The following is an 18,413-nucleotide window of genomic DNA, read 5'->3' on the forward strand; positions in this document are numbered from 1 at the left end:
GTTTTGTTTTGTTTTTGCTTTTCGAGCCCCAAAAAATATGCGGTGCATTTTTCTCCTTCTACTGAATTTTTAACTCTGCTTCTTATCATTGCACCTCTGCATTTTATTTTTTCTATGTTTCCTAGTTTTGCTTTATATAATTCATAGTTTTCTGTGTTTCTGTTAGGTTCTTTATCAAATAATGCTATTTCATGATTGATTAATTTTCTTAGTCGATTTTCTTCCAGCTCCTCTCTCCACTTTTTCTCTTTACTATAATTTATACTACTTCTTTTAATTCTTTGCTTTAGAATTTCCCACTTTTCTATAAAATTATTTTCTATTTTCATTTCAATTTTTGCATAATCAAGCAGTTTTGTGATTTTTTTAACGTAAGTTGAATCTGCCAGGAGGCTGGAGTTGAGGCACCAGGTACCTCCCCCCCGAAACCTCCTGCAGCACCCAAGTAACACTCAATTGTTGCGTGATCACTCCATGCGTTATAATTATATTGTATTTTATTGATCTGTTTTGTTGCTTCAGGGGCCGCTAGACATAAATCTATTCTGGCTTGTTTCATTTTTCCCTGCACAACCTGTCTTCTGGAGTACTCTTTCTTGAATGGGTTGTGAATTCTCCATACATCTGTCAAATTGTGAATATTCATTAAATTATATAGCTCAGTTCTGCTTGTGTCATTCTTGTATACATTGTTAATTGATATATCATCCTTAGTTAATGCGATATTGAAATCTCCTATTATTATGGTTCTATGATCTATCCATCTGCTTATACTATTTAGAAACATTTTCCTTTCCTTTTCACAGTTACTGGCATATATGTTAACAATTCTGTATGTTCTATTGTTTATGCAAACATCTATAATAAGTATTCTACCTTTCTTGTCATGATATATTAACTTGCTATTGGTACTTATAGTCTTTTTTACTAAAATAGCTACGCCACAAGATTTACTTGTGCCGTTGCTAAAAAAGACATCTCCTTCCCACATTTTGCTTGCTGCCGCCACGCTATCCCCTTCCCACCTTGTCTCCTGTAAGCAGAGAATGTCACACTTGCTTTTAAGTAAAATGGCGGTCATCCTGCCATAAGTGCGGAGTCCATTGACATTAAGGGAGTGCAGCAGAAACATGGTCAGACCAAAAAAAACCTTTAAACAGCCAATTTTCCCTCAAGATTTTTTACCTCTCCCACCTTCTTTCTTCTGTTTTTTCTTCATCGCAGCATCTTTTATTGAGGTGTGCTTTTTCCGAATATTTTTGATTGTGGCAAAGTCCATTTCCGAGTCACTGTTTGATCTACTCTGAGGAGGGAAGGTGGAGGGCACATTTAAGGTAGGTACCCTGGTGGATGTGGCTGCCGCCGGCTGCAATTCTCTTGGGGTATCCCCCACCTCCATTGATTCCAGGAGTTGAGAAGGCTCCGGCTCCTTTTCGGACCCGTTTCCTCCTCCATCCTTTCCTCTCTGCTGTGGGCCTGAGTCAGTGCTCATGTCATTCAGACTTGAACCAAGCCTTGTGCCTGGGCTCTGCACCACTTTAGGAGGGCTCTGGGTTCTCTGAGGGGCGTAACCCTCACCAGCAGCCTGCTTGGCGGCGCCACTACCCACCTCGTCATCTTCCTCCTCATCCTCCGTTCCTCCCTCACTTAAACCTTCCATCTCACTGTACAGCTCCTCAGATCCAGATTCCACCACAATATCCTCATCACTATAATTACAATTACATTCATCAATTTTGTTCCAACACACCTCACATTTCTGTATCTTATTAGGTTTCCTGTTGCACTCCCTTGCATAATGCCCCTGGACACCACACTTATGGCAGGAGAACTCAGGACAGTCCCTTAGGATGTGCCCCGGCTGGAGGCACATCCTACACACCCTAGCCTGCCTATCATGTATGACCCTGAAATATTCCGGTCCTATTGCTGTGTCAAACCGTGCTGAATAAGGCAGAGATTGGACCTTGTCTGTAAATTTTACTTTGAGAAACCGCGTCCCATCAGCAATTTGCGTACCCGGCCACATCCTCCTCCTCATAGTTGATGCAGCTGAGACTCCCCACCCTTCTAGCTTTTGTAAAATTTCCTCATCTCTGATGTAAGCTGGTAAGCTTAAAAAAGAAACCATGAGTTCATCATTACACATATCTTTGACATGCACTGTGTTGTCCCCAATTTTGAAACCATCTAGGATTCTCTCTTTCCCTTTGATGTGTGACATGGTAATTTCATATTTCTGCGGCCCTGTCGCCCTACAGGCTATTAAACCTCCACACAGTGCTCTTATGCATCTCATTAATTCGAGAACTGGGACTTCATCCTGCCCAGTTACCTCGACACTGACCGTCAGTTCTCTGTCATACTTGTGGTCGCCACCCGCAGATTTCGCCGCTCCATGTCGCTGCTGCAGCTGCCTTTCCCCACCAGACGCCGCGTCTCTTTCCGCCACCAATTCTCTCTCACTCTCCGTCGCCTCTCCAGTAGCTCCTCGCTGCCCAGGTCTTCTCGGAACCACGTCTTCAGCTCTGTTCTTCAGGCCACCAGCTCTCGTTGCCTGTGGACCGGCTCCAGCGCTCCTTCCACACATCTCCTCTGAATCAGCCACTGCTCGCCGTCTTTCCCCCGCTGTCGCTGCGGAAGCCGCTCTCGCATTTCCCTCCGGCAGTTTTCCTTCCGACTTCTTCATGTTTCGTTTCTGATTGTTTCTTTTAACAAGCAACCATTTTTCATTTTCTTCACCTGTTTGTGCGTTTATGTCAAGTCCGTTTTCCATGCTCGTAATCTGAAATCCGTTTGCAGAGTTCAAATCCATTTGGTCCGTCCGAAAGTTTTCCATTAGGAAAAAAAAAACTCAAATTGACCTCCCCCGATCAGTATAAAAACTGTCGGGGGGAAAAAATGTTCACTCTAAAAACGAACCAAAAATGCACGGAAAATAAGGAAGAACAATGAAAAAGGCTGAAAAAAACGAAAGAAATGGGAAAAGCGGAGTCCGCGACCTCCGTGTGTCGTGCTGTCAGCGTACCGTCTGATTGGCACATGCGTGTTCAGAGTGGTATGGCCGTAAGCTCTTGACTCTCACACACATGGGCTCTATATCCATTTCACACACTTTACAACCTCAGAAAAAAAGTGATGCGCAACAGCCTCAGGGTCTTTTCACACGCCAAATCGGTGTCCTGTCAATAAAAGAAAAGAATGTTGATGTCATCGAGAGAAAAGTACTGCATCTGCCATCTGTCTTCTTCAAATTAACCACTGCATGAAATTCCATTCCAAAGCTGCAGAGGGCCCTTCAAGAAAAGGTGTGTGAGGGAAGCTCGCTCATGCTGGTCCCCAAAGTCTCAAAGCGGCCCTTTCCTCACAATGAAACAAAAAAGCTTACAGCACCTGGTATTCCCAGGCAGTCTTCCATCCAAGTACTAACCAGGCCCGACCCTGCTTAGCTTCCGAGATCAGACGAGATCGGGCGTGTTCAGAGTAGTATGGCCATAAGCCTTTGACTCTGACACACATGGGCTCTATATCCATTTCACACAATTTACAACCTCAGAAAAAAAGTGATGCGCAACAGCCTCAGGGTCTTTTCACACGCCAAATCGGTGTCCTGTCAATAAAAGAAAAGAATGTTGATGTCATCGAGAGAAAAGTACTGCATCTGCCATCTGTCTTCTTCAAATTAACCACTGCATGAAATTCCATTCCAAAGCTGCAGAGGGCCCTTCAAGAAAAGGTGTGTGAGGGAAGCTCGCTCATGCTGGTCCCCAAAGTCTCAAAGCGGCCCTTTCCTCACAATGAAACAAAAAAGCTTACAGCACCTGGTATTCCCAGGCGGTCTTCCATCCAAGTACTAACCAGGCCCGACCCTGCTAAGCTTCCGAGATCAGACGAGATCGGGCGTGTTCAGAGTGGTATGGCCGTAAGCCCTTGACTCTCACACACATGGGCTCTATATCCATTTCACTCACTTTACAACCTCAAAAAAAATGTGATGTGCAACAGCCTCACGGCCTTTTTACACACCAAATAGTTGTCCTGTCAATACAACGAAAAGAATGTTGATGTCATCTAGAGAAAAGTACTGCATCTGCAATCTGTCTACTTCAAATTACACACTGCATGACATTCCATTCGAAAGCTGTGGAGGGCGCTTCAAGAAAAGGTGTGTGAGGGAAGTTCGCTCATGCTGGACCCCAAACACTCAAAGCTGCCCTTTCCTCACAATGAAACAAAAAAGCTTACAGCACCTGGTATTCCCAGGCGGTCTCCCATCCAAGTACTAACCAGGCCCGACCCTGCTTAGCTTCCGAGATCAGACGAGATCGGGCGTGTTCAGAGTGGTATGGCCGTAAGCCCTTGACTCTCACACACATGGGCTCTATATCCATTTCACTCACTTTACAACCTCAGAAAAAAAGTGAAGCGCAAAAGCCTCAGGGTCTTTTCACACGCCAAATCGGTGTCCTGTCAATAAAAGAAAAGAATGTTGATGTCATCAAGAGAAAAGTACTGCATCTGCCATCTGTCTACTTCAAATTAACCACTGCATGACATTCCATTCCAAAGCTGTGGAGGGCGCTTCAAGAAAAGGTGTGTGAGGGAAGCTCGCTCATGCTGGTCCCCAAACACTCAAAGCTGCCCTTTCCTCACAAAGAAATAAAAAAGCTTACAGCACCTGGTATTCCCAGGCGGTCTCCCATCCAAGTACTAACCAGGCCCAACCCTGCTTAGCTTCCGAGATCAGACGAGATCGGGCGTGTTTTTTTTTTTTTTGTCTTTTATTATCAAAAATACATCATACATTTTTACCAACTGTACATTCTTATTTACATGACAAAATTTAACAATAACATAAAAAATAAATTCCTTCAGGAAAGAAATCTTACCAAAAAAAAACCCCCACCCTTGATACACCTCGAACTTGATGAAAACACCATCAGAGTTTTTTTTTTTTTTTTTTTTTAATTAAGTTAAATTTAGACAAATAAACCAACACTATGTGCCTACAGCCACTGGAGCAATGCAGGTCATTCCAAAAAAAAATAAATAAAAATTAAAGAGAGACAAAAAAAAACTCATGGGACTAAAAAGAACAAATTCCTGTCGTGAAGTGTCACACACACAAATTTTTTTTTTTTTTTTTTAAATGAAATTTTATCAAAATGAAATGTTAAACACACCAAAAACATAAACCACCCAATTTGCTCACCCCTTTATTAAATTTGAAAAATACTTTGCTTTATAAAAAAAAAAGAGACTACTTAGCTGGGAATTTGAAGAGAAAACATACCATTGTCAATCTTGTTTATTTCAATTTTGCCATTTGCTATGTTGAAAAATGTGTTTTTCCTGCAGAAAGTGTTTTCAAAAATATCCTTGTCCATGTCATGTAAGATTTGTAGGTGCGTCAAGAGTGTTGTGTAAAAAACCCCAAATATGTTTATTTTCTTCTTTTCATAGAGAGCGTAGTTTCTAGTTGTCCATATTGATTTTTTTGCAAAAGTGAGTATGGTATTTATGAGAGTCCTGTTCTGATCCTTTTGTTTCAGTGTTGTACCAAAGAGAAAAGTCCATGTCCATAGTGTTTCATCTGTCAAACTGAAATTGCAGTGCTCTTGCAGTAGCATCCTTATGAAATTCCTGAATTTATCCGATTCCTTGCAGTTGATGAATAGATGCTCCTGGTCTTCCGGTTCTTTATTGCAGATTTGGCATGTCCTACTGTAGTTTTCCTTATTAATCTGGTGTAATTTGATTCCTGTGAAAATTCTCCTGTGTCTGATATTGAATTCTAGCTTGAAAGTATTGCTGTCCATGTAAGGTATGTTAAGGTTTTGCCAGATTTTTCCTATCGGTATTCCCTTGAATAATTGTGCCCAGTGTTTTTCTGCTTTTGGAGTGCGTTTAATTGAGTTAATCCCTATGGTGTACCAGTCCTTTGTTTTCACCTGTGACAGCTCTTTCCCTGTGTACTGTGTGACAAGCTCAAGCGGTGGGAGTTCGGGGTCTGCTCTCGATTTGTCCGTGATGATTAAGTTTCTCCACAGTGAGGTTATGTTTCTGTTGATTTTGTTACCTAGTCCATTTAGGTAATCCTTTCTGCACGGTGTCCCTGTTTTTTTGAGTTGGGTTGTGACTTTCCTGAGACTGAACAGACCCCTTTCCCCCACCACTTGACCGACCCTTGTTATATTATGTTGCTGAAGTGCCCTGCATTTAAGTGTCCTACCATTGTGTGTGAAAAAGGTGCTTTCGAGAAAAGGTAACTGCAGCACATGACTTTTCTGACTGCACTTAGGCCTGAGGTGGGGCAGGAATTTGCCCCATGCCTCTAGCACCTCCTGGTAGAACATCGGTAGCGAGCCATGGCTTTTCCCAGGAAGGAGGTGATAAAGAGGGAGTTTCTCCCCCTCCCCGTACTCAGCCAGGTAGCCCGCCATTGTGTCCTCCCAGGGGTACTGCCTGTTCGAATCGAGAAAATTTCTAACTAATTTGGCCCTGAGTGCATCTTTTTTTGCACTGATGTCAATTAGTCCTAATCCCCCCTCCCTTTTATTAGCAATTATCACCCGATGAGCGATCGAATTTCCCTTTCCCCTCCAAAGGAAGGAGGAGATCGCTTCATTGAGCGAATTTAGTGCCCACTGCGGTAGCTCACAGGCCCCCAAAACATGATTAATTTTTGACAGTATTAAGGCATTGATGACAATTACCTTTCCTCTCAGGCTTAAACCCCTACTTCTCCATAAATTAAGTGTATTTTCTACCTTTTTTACAAGTTCTCTCCACCCTAAGTCCCTGGCTTCCCCTTCATTTTTACCAATGTATACACCCAGTATTTTCCTGTATTCTTTAGTGCTAAAACCCCAATTATTTTTTAAACTATTTTTACCGAATTCCATCATTTCTGACTTATTTCTGTTAACCTTAGCTCCTGATGCTTTTTCATATCTTTCTAGATGTTTTATAATATAATTTAAATTTTCTTCATTTTTAAACATTATTTTGATATCATCCGCAAATTGTGCTATTTTAACGACTTTGTCTCTATATGTTTTTATACCTATAATATTCTTATCATTCATTATACTTAAAGCTAGTGGCTCAGCAACAATACTGTATAAAAGAGCTGAAAGCGGGCATCCTTGCCTTACCGATCTTTTTAATTTGATCTTTTCTGTTAGTTGTCCATTTATCTTTATTTGACTGTATGCGTTATCGTATAATAATTTAATCCATCTAATAAAGCCTTCACCGTATCCAAATCTTTTTAAAGTTTTATATAAGAAAAGATGTTCTACTCTGTCGAATGCTTTCTCCAAATCAATTCCGAGCAGATACCCCCCCTGTGCTGCCATTGTCCTGACGGTATCCTTTATTGTAAGGATCGTATCTATGATGTCTCTATCTGGTATGCCGTATGCCTGTGTATTACCAATAATGGTTCCTATTGTAAGTTTAAGCCTGTTTGCCAGTGTTTTGGTCAGTATCTTGTAATCTGTATTGAGTAAACTTATTGGTCTATAGTTTGTTATATCCTGTTTTGAACCTTTATTTTTGTAGATAAGTGAAATTATTCCTGCAGTGAATGTATTGGATGTTCTCTGTTCCCGTTCCATTGAGTGGTACAATGACAGCAACAGGGGAGCTATCTGCTCTTTGAAACAAATATAAAATTCTGCTGTTAAACCATCTACCCCTGGACTTTTGTTTTTATTTAAGCTATCTATTGCCGTCTTTATCTCATTAATAGTAATTTGTGCATCAGACCATTCCTTATCCTCCACTGAAATACTAGTTTGGATATTTGATAACAACTTGTCTACCTCTTCGCTATTGCTATATCCATTATCAAATAATTCTTTATAAAACTCTGTAGTTACTCTTAGTATATTTTCTTGATCGTCATATTCTTTTCCAGTTATATCGTTGATTTTTTCTATTATAGTTTTGTTTTGTTTTTGCTTTTTGAGCCCCAAAAAATATGCGGTGCATTTTTCTCCTTCTACTAAATTTTTAACTCTGCTTCTTATCATTGCACCTCTGCATTTTATTTTTTCTATGTTTCCTAGTTTTGCTTTATATAATTCATAGTTTTCTGTGTTTCTGTTAGGTTCTTTATCAAATAATGCTATTTCATGATTGATTAATTTTCTTAGTCGATTTTCTTCCAGCTCCTCTCTCCACTTTTTCTCTTTACTATAATTTATACTACTTCTTTTAATTCTTTGCTTTAGAATTTCCCACTTTTCTATAAAATTATTTTCTATTTTCATTTCAATTTTTGCATAATCAAGCAGTTTTGTGATTTTTTTAACGTAAGTTGAATCTGCCAGGAGGCTGGAGTTGAGGCACCAGGTACCTCCCCCCCGAAACCTCCTGCAGCACCCAAGTAACACTCAATTGTTGCGTGATCACTCCATGCGTTATAATTATATTGTATTTTATTGATCTGTTTTGTTGCTTCAGGGGCCGCTAGACATAAATCTATTCTGGCTTGTTTCATTTTTCCCTGCACAACCTGTCTTCTGGAGTACTCTTTCTTGAATGGGTTGTGAATTCTCCATACATCTGTCAAATTGTGAATATTCATTAAATTATATAGCTCAGTTCTGCTTGTGTCATTCTTGTATACATTGTTAATTGATATATCATCCTTAGTTAATGCGATATTGAAATCTCCTATTATTATGGTTCTATGATCTATCCATCTGCTTATACTATTTAGAAACATTTTCCTTTCCTTTTCACAGTTACTGGCATATATGTTAACAATTCTGTATGTTCTATTGTTTATGCAAACATCTATAATAAGTATTCTACCTTTCTTGTCATGATATATTAACTTGCTATTGGTACTTATAGTCTTTTTTACTAAAATAGCTACGCCACAAGATTTACTTGTGCCGTTGCTAAAAAAGACATCTCCTTCCCACATTTTGCTTGCTGCCGCCACGCTATCCCCTTCCCACCTTGTCTCCTGTAAGCAGAGAATGTCACACTTGCTTTTAAGTAAAATGGCGGTCATCCTGCCATAAGTGCGGAGTCCATTGACATTAAGGGAGTGCAGCAGAAACATGGTCAGACCAAAAAAACCTTTAAACAGCCAATTTTCCCTCAAGATTTTTTACCTCTCCCTCCTTCTTTCTTCTGTTTTTTCTTCATCGCAGCATCTTTTATTGAGGTGTGCTTTTTCCGAATATTTTTTATTGTGGCAAAGTCCATTTCCGAGTCACTGTTTGATCTACTCTGAGGAGGGAAGGTGGAGGGCACATTTAAGGCAGGTACCCTGGTGGATGTGGCTGCCGCCGGCTGCAATTCTCCTGGGGTGTCCCCTACCTCCATTGATTCCAGGAGTTGAGAAGGCTCCGGCTCCTTTTCGGACCCGTTTCCTCCTCCATCCTTTCCTCTCTGCTGTGGGCCTGAGTCAGTGCTCATGTCATTCAGACTTGAACCAAGCCTTGTGCCTGGGCTCTGCACCACTTTAGGAGGGCTCTGGGTTCTCTGAGGGGCGTAACCCTCACCGGCAGCCTGCTTGGCGGCGCCACTACCCACCTCGTCATCTTCCTCCTCATCCTCCGTTCCTCCCTCACTTAAACCTTCCATCTCACTGTACAGCTCCTCAGATCCAGATTCCACCACAATATCCTCATCACTATAATTACAATTACATTCATCAATTTTGTTCCAACACACCTCACATTTCTGTATCTTATTAGGTTTCCTGTTGCACTCCCTTGCATAATGCCCCTGGACACCACACTTATGGCAGGAGAACTCAGGACAGTCCCTTAGGATGTGCCCCGGCTGGAGGCACATCCTACACACCCTAGCCTGCCTATCATGTATGACCCTGAAATATTCCGGTCCTATTGCTGTGTCAAACCGTGCTGAATAAGGCAGAGATTGGACCTTGTCTGTAAATTTTACTTTGAGAAACCGCGTCCCATCAGCAATTTGCGTACCCGGCCACATCCTCCTCCTTATAGTTGATGCAGCTGAGACTCCCCACCCTTCTAGCTTTTGTAAAATTTCCTCATCTCTGATGTAAGCTGGTAAGCTTAAAAAAGAAACCATGAGTTCATCATTACACAGATCTTTGACATGCACTGTGTTGTCCCCAATTTTGAAACCATCTAGGATTCTCTCTTTCCCTTTGATGTGTGACATGGTAATTTCATATTTCTGCGGCCCTGTCGCCCTACAGGCTATTAAACCTCCACACAGTGCTCTTATGCATCTCATTAATTCGAGAACTGGGACTTCATCCTGCCCAGTTACCTCGACACTGACCGTCAGTTCTCTGTTATCTTGTGGTCGCCACCCGCAGATTTCGCCGCTCCATGTCGCTGCTGCAGCTGCCTTTCCCCACCAGACGCCGCATCTCTTTCCGCCGCCAATTCTCTCTCATTCTCCGTCGCTTCTCCAGTAGCTCCTCGCTGCCCAGGTCTTCTCGGAACCACGTCTTCAGCTCTGTTCTTCAGGCCACCAGCTCTCGTTGCCTGTGGACCGGCTCCAGCGCTCCTTCCACACATCTCCTCTGAATCAGCCGCTGCTCGCCGTCTTTCCCCCGCTGTCGCTGCGGAAGCCGCTCTCGCATTTCCCTCCGGCAGTTTTCCTTCCGACTTCTTCATGTTTCGTTTCTGATTGTTTCTTTTAACAAGCAACCATTTTTCATTTTCTTCACCTGTTTGTGCGTTTATGTCAAGTCCGTTTTCCATGCTCGTAATCTGAAATCCGTTTGCAGAGTTCAAATCCATTTGGTCCGTCCGAAAGTTTTCCATTAGGAAAAATAAAAACTCAAATTGACCTCCCCCGATCAGTATAAAAACTGTCGGGGGGAAAAAATGTTCACTCTAAAAACGAACCAAAAATGCACGGAAAATAAGGAAGAACAATAAAAAAGGCTGAAAAAAATGAAAGAAATGGGAAAAGCGGAGTCCGCGACCTCCGTGTGTCGTGCTGTCAGCGTACCGTCTGATTGGCGCATGCGTGTTCAGAGTGGTATGGCCGTAAGCCCTCGACTCTTACACACATGGGCTCTATATCCATTTCACTCACTTTACAACCTCAAAAAAAATGTGATGTGCAACAGCCTCACGGTCTTTTTACACACCAAATAGTTGTCCTGTCAATACAAAGAAAAGAATGTTGATGTCATCTGGAGAAAAGTACTGCATCTGCAATCTGTCTACTTCAAATTACACACTGCATGACATTCCATTCGAAAGCTGTGGAGGGCGCTTCAAGAAAATGTGTGTGAGGGAAGCTCGCTCATGCTGGTCCCAAAACACTCAAAGCTGCCCTTTCCTCACAATGAAACAAAAAAGCTTACAGCACCTGGTATTCCCAGGCAGTCTCCTATCCAAGTACTAACCAGGCCCAACCCTGCTTAGCTTCCGAGATCAGACGAGATCGGGCGTGTTCAGAGTGGTATGGCCGTAAGCTCTTGACTCTCACACACATGGGCTCTATATCCATTTCACACACTTTACAACCTCAGAAAAAAAGTGATGCGCAACAGCCTCAGGGTCTTTTCACACGCAAATCGGTGTCCTGTCAATAAAAGAAAAGAATGTTGATGTCATCGAGAGAAAAGTACTGCATCTGCCATCTGTCTTCTTCAAATTAACCACTGCATGAAATTCCATTCCAAAGCTGCAGAGGGCCCTTCAAGAAAAGGTGTGTGAGGGAAGCTCGCTCATGCTGGTCCCCAAAGTCTCAAAGCGGCCCTTTCCTCACAATGAAACAAAAAAGCTTACAGCACCTGGTATTCCCAGGCGGTCTTCCATCCAAGTACTAACCAGGCCCGACCCTGCTAAGCTTCCGAGATCAGACGAGATCGGGCTTGTTCAGAGTGGTATGGCCGTAAGCCCTTGACTCTCACACACATGGGCTCTATATCCATTTCACTCACTTTACAACCTCAAAAAAAATGTGATGTGCAACAGCCTCACGGACTTTTTACACACCAAATAGTTGTCCTGTCAATACAAAGAAAAGAATGTTGATGTCATCTAGAGAAAAGTACTGCATCTGCAATCTGTCTACTTCAAATTACACACTGCATGACATTCCATTCGAAAGGTGTGGAGGGCGCTTCAAGAAAAGGTGTGTGAGGGAAGTTCGCTCATGCTGGTCCCCAAACACTCAAAGCTGCCCTTTCCTCACAATGAAACAAAAAAGCTTACAGCACCTGGTATTCCCAGGCAGTCTTCCATCAAAGTACTAACCAGGCCCGACCCTGCTTAGCTTCCGAGATCAGACGAGATCGGGCGTGTTCAGAGTAGTATGGCCATAAGCCTTTGACTCTGACACACATGGGCTCTATATCCATTTCACACAATTTACAACCTCAGAAAAAAAGTGATGCGCAACAGCCTCAGGGTCTTTTCACACGCCAAATCGGTGTCCTGTCAATAAAAGAAAAGAATGTTGATGTCATCTAGAGAAAAGTACTGCATCTGCCATCTGTCTTCTTCAAATTAACCACTGCATGACATTCCATTCCAAAGCTGTGGAGGGCGCTTCAAGAAAAGGTGTGTGAGGGAAGCTCGCTCATGCTGGTCCCCAAACACTCAAAGCTGCCCTTTCCTCACAATGAAACAAAAAAGCTTACAGCACCTGGTATTCCCAGGCGGTCTCCCATCCAAGTACTAACCAGGCCCAACCCTGCTTAGCATCCGAGATCAGACGAGATCGGGCGTGTTCAGAGTGGTATGGCCGTAAGCTCTTGACTCTCACACACATGGGCTCTATATCCATTTCACACACTTTACAACCTCAGAAAAAAAGTGATGCGCAACAGCCTCAGGGTCTTTTCACACGCCAAATCGGTGTCCTGTCAATAAAAGAAAAGAATGTTGATGTCATCGAGAGAAAAGTACTGCATCTGCCATCTGTCTTCTTCAAATTAACCACTGCATGAAATTCCATTCCAAAGCTGCAGAGGGCCCTTCAAGAAAAGGTGTGTGAGGGAAGCTCGCTCATGCTGGTCCCCAAAGTCTCAAAGCGGCCCTTTCCTCACAATGAAACAAAAAAGCTTACAGCACCTGGTATTCCCAGGCGGTCTTCCATCCAAGTACTAACCAGGCCCGACCCTGCTAAGCTTCCGAGATCAGACGAGATCGGGCTTGTTCAGAGTGGTATGGCCGTAAGCCCTTGACTCTCACACACATGGGCTCTATATCCATTTCACTCACTTTACAACCTCAAAAAAAATGTGATGTGCAACAGCCTCACGGACTTTTTACACACCAAATAGTTGTCCTGTCAATACAAAGAAAAGAATGTTGATGTCATCTAGAGAAAAGTACTGCATCTGCAATCTGTCTACTTCAAATTACACACTGCATGACATTCCATTCGAAAGCTGTGGAGGGCGCTTCAAGAAAAGGTGTGTGAGGGAAGTTCGCTCATGCTGGTCCCCAAACACTCAAAGCTGCCCTTTCCTCACAATGAAACAAAAAAGCTTACAGCACCTGGTATTCCCAGGCAGTCTTCCATCAAAGTACTAACCAGGCCCGACCCTGCTTAGCTTCCGAGATCAGACGAGATCGGGCGTGTTCAGAGTAGTATGGCCATAAGCCTTTGACTCTGACACACATGGGCTCTATATCCATTTCACACAATTTACAACCTCAGAAAAAAAGTGATGCGCAACAGCCTCAGGGTCTTTTCACACGCCAAATCGGTGTCCTGTCAATAAAAGAAAAGAATGTTGATGTCATCTAGAGAAAAGTACTGCATCTGCCATCTGTCTTCTTCAAATTAACCACTGCATGACATTCCATTCCAAAGCTGTGGAGGGCGCTTCAAGAAAAGGTGTGTGAGGGAAGCTCGCTCATGCTGGTCCCCAAAGACTCAAAGCTGCCCTTTCCTCACAAAGAAACAAAAAAGCTTACAGCACCTGGTATTCCCAGGCGGTCTTCCATCCAAGTACTAACCAGGCCCGACCCTGCTTAGCTTCCGAGATCAGAAGGGATCGGGTGTGTTCAGAGTAGTATGGCCATATGCCTTTGACTCTGACACACATGGGCTCTATATCCATTTCACACAATTTACAACCTCAGAAAAAAAGTGATGCTTAACAGCCTCAGGGTCTTTTCACACGCCAAATACGTGTCCTGTCAATAAAAGAAAAGAATGTTGATGTCATCGAGAGAAAAGTACTGCATCTGCCATCTGTCTTCTTCAAATTAACCACTGCATGAAATTCCATTCCAAAGCTGCAGAGGGCGCTTCAAGAAAAGGTGTGTGAGGGAAGCTCGCTCATGCTGGTCCCCAAAGACTCAAAGCGGCCCTTTCCTCACAATGAAAAAAAAAAGCTTACAGCACCTGGTATTCCCAGGCGGTCTTCCATCCAAGTACTAACCAGGCCCGACCCTGCTAAGCTTCCGAGATCAGACGAGATCGGGCGTGTTTTTTTTTTTTTTTTTGTCTTTTATTATCAAAAATACATCATACATTTTTACCAACTGTACATTCTTATTTACATGACAAAATTTAACAATTATATAAAAAATAAATTCCTTCAGGAAAGAAATCTTACCAAAAAAAAAAACCCCACCCTTGATACACCTCGAACTTGATGAAAACACCATCAGAGGGTTTTTTTTTTTTTTTTTTTTTTTTTTTTTTTTTTAATTAAATTTAGACAAATAAACCAACACTATGTGCCTCCAGCCACTGGAGCAATGCAGGTCATTCCAAAAAAAAATAAATAAAAATTAAAGAGAGACAAAAAAAACTCATGGGACTAAAAAGAACAAATTCCTGTCGTGAAGTTTCACACACACAATTTTTTTTTTTTTTTTTTTTTTTAAATGAAATTTTATCAAAATGAAATGTTAAACACACCAAAAACATAAACCACCCAATTTGCTCACCCCTTTATTAAATTTGAAAAATACTTTGCTTTATAAAAAAAAGAGACTACTTAGCTGGGAATTTGAAGAGAAAACATACCATTGTCAATCTTGTTTATTTCAATTTTGCCATTTGCTATGTTGAAAAATGTGTTTTTCCTGCAGAAAGTGTTTTCAAAAATATCCTTGTCCATGTCATGTAAGATTTGTAGGTGCGTCAAGAGTGTTGTGTAAAAAACCCCAAATATGTTTATTTTCTTCTTTTCATAGAGAGCGTAGTTTCTAGTTGTCCATATTGATTTTTTTGCAAAAGTGAGTATGGTATTTATGAGAGTCCTGTTCTGATCCTTTTGTTTCAGTGTTGTACCAAAGAGAAGAGTCCATGTCCATAGTGTTTCATCTGTCAAACTGAAATTGCAGTGCTCTTGCAGTAGCATCCTGATGAAATTCCTGAATTTATCCGATTCCTTGCAGTTGATGAATAGATGCTCCTGGTCTTCCGGTTCTTTATTGCAGATTTGGCATGTCCTACTGTAGTTTTCCTTATTAATCTGGTGTAATTTGATTCCTGTGAAAATTCTCCTGTGTCTGATATTGAATTCTAGCTTGAAAGTATTGCTGTCCATGTAAGGTATGTTAAGGTTTTGCCAGATTTTTCCTATCGGTATTCCCTTGAATAATTGTGCCCAGTGTTTTTCTGCTTTTGGAGTGCGTTTAATTGAGTTAATCCCTATGGTGTACCAGTCCTTTGTTTTCACCTGTGACAGCTCTTTCCCTGTGTACTGTGTGACAAGCTCAAGCGGTGGGAGTTCGGGGTCTGCTCTCGATTTGTCCGTGATGATTAAGTTTCTCCACAGTGAGGTTATGTTTCTGTTGATTTTGTTACCTAGTCCATTTAGGTAATCCTTTCTGCACGGTGTCCCTGTTTTTTTGAGTTGGGTTGTGACTTTCCTGAGACTGAACAGACCCCTTTCCCCCACCACTTGACCGACCCTTGTTATATTATGTTGCTGAAGTGCCCTGCATTTAAGTGTCCTACCATTGTGTGTGAAAAAGGTGCTTTCGAGAAAAGGTAACTGCAGCACATGACTTTTCTGACTGCACTTAGGCCTGAGGTGGGGCAGGAATTTGCCCCATGCCTCTAGCACCTCCTGGTAGAACATCGGTAGCGAGCCATGGCTTTTCCCAGGAAGGAGGTGATAAAGAGGGAGTTTCTCCCCCTCCCCGTACTCAGCCAGGTAGCCCGCCATTGTGTCCTCCCAGGGGTACTGCCTGTTCGAATCGAGAAAATTTCTAACTAATTTGGCCCTGAGTGCATCTTTTTTTGCACTGATGTCAATTAGTCCTAATCCCCCCTCCCTTTTATTAGCAATTATCACCCGATGAGCGATCGAATTTCCCTTTCCCCTCCAAAGGAAGGAGGAGATCGCTTCATTGAGCGAATTTAGTGCCCACTGCGGTAGCTCACAGGCCCCCAAAACATGATTAATTTTTGACAGTATTAAGGCATTGATGACAATTACCTTTCCTCTCAGGCTTAAACCCCTACTTCTCCATAAATTAAGTGTATTTTCTACCTTTTTTACAAGTTCTCTCCACCCTAAGTCCCTGGCTTCCCCTTCATTTTTACCAATGTATACACCCAGTATTTTCCTGTATTCTTTAGTGCTAAAACCCCAATTATTTTTTAAACTATTTTTACCGAATTCCATCATTTCTGACTTATTTCTGTTAACCTTAGCTCCTGATGCTTTTTCATATCTTTCTAGATGTTTTATAATATAATTTAAATTTTCTTCATTTTTAAACATTATATTGATATCATCCGCAAATTGTGCTATTTTAACGACTTTGTCTCTATATGTTTTTATACCTATAATATTCTTATCATTCATTATACTTAAAGCTAGTGGCTCAGCAACAATACTGTATAAAAGAGCTGAAAGCGGGCATCCTTGCCTTACCGATCTTTTTAATTTGATCTTTTCTGTTAGTTGTCCATTTATCTTTATTTGACTGTATGCGTTATCGTATAATAATTTAATCCATTTAATAAAGCCTTCACCGTATCCAAATCTTTTTAAAGTTTTATATAAGAAAAGATGTTCTACTCTGTCGAATGCTTTCTCCAAATCAATTCCGAGCAGATACCCCCCCTGTGCTGCCATTGTCCTGACGGTATCCTTTATTGTAAGGATCGTATCTATGATGTCTCTATCTGGTATGCCGTATGCCTGTGTATTACCAATAATGGTCCCTATTGTAAGTTTAAGCCTGTTTGCCAGTGTTTTGGTCAGTATCTTGTAATCTGTATTGAGTAAACTTATTGGTCTATAGTTTGTTATATCCTGTTTTGAACCTTTATTTTTGTAGATAAGTGAAATTATTCCTGCAGTGAATGTATTGGATGTTCTCTGTTCCCGTTCCATTGAGTGGTACAATGACAGCAACAGGGGAGCTATCTGCTCTTTGAAACAAATATAAAATTCTGCTGTTAAACCATCTACCCCTGGACTTTTGTTTTTATTTAAGCTATCTATTGCCGTCTTTATCTCATTAATAGTAATTTGTGCATCAGACCATTCCTTATCCTCCACTGAAATACTAGTTTGGATATTTGATAACAACTTGTCTACCTCTTCGCTATTGCTATATCCATTATCAAATAATTCTTTATAAAACTCTGTAGTTACTCTTAGTATATTTTCTTGATCGTCATATTCTTTTCCAGTTATATCGTTGATTTTTTCTATTATAGTTTTGTTTTGTTTTTGCTTTTCGAGCCCCAAAAAATATGCGGTGCATTTTTCTCCTTCTACTAAATTTTTAACTCTGCTTCTTATCATTGCACCTCTGCATTTTATTTTTTCTATGTTTCCTAGTTTTGCTTTATATAATTCATAGTTTTCTGTGTTTCTGTTAGGTTCTTTATCAAATAATGCTATTTCATGATTGATTAATTTTCTTAGTCGATTTTCTTCCAGCTCCTCTCTCCACTTTTTCTCTTTACTATAATTTATACTACTTCTTTTAATTCTTTGCTTTAGAATTTCCCACTTTTCTATAAAATTATTTTCTATTTTCATTTCAATTTTTGCATAATCAAGCAGTTTTGTGATTTTTTTAACGTAAGTTGAATCTGCCAGGAGGCTGGAGTTGAGGCACCAGGTACCTCCCCCCCTGAAACCTCCTGCAGCACCCAAGTAACACTCAATTGTTGCGTGATCACTCCATGCGTTATAATTATATTGTATTTTATTGATCTGTTTTGTTGCTTCAGGGGCCGCTAGACATAAATCTATTCTGGCTTGTTTCATTTTTCCCTGCACAACCTGTCTTCTGGAGTACTCTTTCTTGAATGGGTTGTGAATTCTCCATACATCTGTCAAATTGTGAATATTCATTAAATTATATAGCTCAGTTCTGCTTGTGTCATTCTTGTATACATTGTTAATTGATATATCATCCTTAGTTAATGCGATATTGAAATCTCCTATTATTATGGTTCTATGATCTATCCATCTGCTTATACTATTTAGAAAC

The 18,413-nt window shown here is 41.2% G+C and overlaps 10 non-coding genes across 10 annotated transcripts; all 10 read right to left on the minus strand.

The window, feature by feature from the left end:
- Positions 1-3,381: 3,381 nt before the first annotated feature.
- Positions 3,382-3,500, minus strand: LOC147266096 (5S ribosomal RNA). Its single transcript, XR_015114522.1, has one exon. It is a non-coding gene; the product is annotated as a 5S ribosomal RNA (ribosomal RNA).
- A 309-nt stretch (positions 3,501-3,809) lies between these two features.
- On the minus strand, positions 3,810-3,928 carry LOC147266097 (5S ribosomal RNA). Its single transcript, XR_015114006.1, has one exon. It is a non-coding gene; the product is annotated as a 5S ribosomal RNA (ribosomal RNA).
- Positions 3,929-4,238: 310 nt separating this feature from the next.
- LOC147266098 (5S ribosomal RNA) lies at positions 4,239-4,357 on the minus strand. The gene has a single exon (XR_015114247.1). It is a non-coding gene; the product is annotated as a 5S ribosomal RNA (ribosomal RNA).
- Positions 4,358-11,331: 6,974 nt separating this feature from the next.
- Positions 11,332-11,450, minus strand: LOC147266099 (5S ribosomal RNA). Its single transcript, XR_015115459.1, has one exon. It is a non-coding gene; the product is annotated as a 5S ribosomal RNA (ribosomal RNA).
- A 308-nt stretch (positions 11,451-11,758) lies between these two features.
- On the minus strand, positions 11,759-11,877 carry LOC147266100 (5S ribosomal RNA). Its single transcript, XR_015115040.1, has one exon. It is a non-coding gene; the product is annotated as a 5S ribosomal RNA (ribosomal RNA).
- A 310-nt stretch (positions 11,878-12,187) lies between these two features.
- LOC147266101 (5S ribosomal RNA) lies at positions 12,188-12,306 on the minus strand. The gene has a single exon (XR_015114575.1). It is a non-coding gene; the product is annotated as a 5S ribosomal RNA (ribosomal RNA).
- A 309-nt stretch (positions 12,307-12,615) lies between these two features.
- Positions 12,616-12,734, minus strand: LOC147266102 (5S ribosomal RNA). The gene has a single exon (XR_015115572.1). It is a non-coding gene; the product is annotated as a 5S ribosomal RNA (ribosomal RNA).
- Positions 12,735-13,043: 309 nt separating this feature from the next.
- LOC147266103 (5S ribosomal RNA) lies at positions 13,044-13,162 on the minus strand. The gene has a single exon (XR_015115041.1). It is a non-coding gene; the product is annotated as a 5S ribosomal RNA (ribosomal RNA).
- Positions 13,163-13,472: 310 nt separating this feature from the next.
- Positions 13,473-13,591, minus strand: LOC147266104 (5S ribosomal RNA). Its single transcript, XR_015114576.1, has one exon. It is a non-coding gene; the product is annotated as a 5S ribosomal RNA (ribosomal RNA).
- Positions 13,592-13,900: 309 nt separating this feature from the next.
- LOC147266105 (5S ribosomal RNA) lies at positions 13,901-14,019 on the minus strand. The gene has a single exon (XR_015114245.1). It is a non-coding gene; the product is annotated as a 5S ribosomal RNA (ribosomal RNA).
- Positions 14,020-18,413: the final 4,394 nt, after the last annotated feature.

The sequence above is a fragment of the Aulostomus chinensis genome, chromosome 4, assembly GCF_037954235.1.
Source record: "Aulostomus chinensis isolate RoL2024-O1b breed Wild chromosome 4, RoL_Achi_v1.0, whole genome shotgun sequence".
NCBI lineage: Eukaryota > Metazoa > Chordata > Actinopteri > Syngnathiformes > Aulostomidae > Aulostomus > Aulostomus chinensis.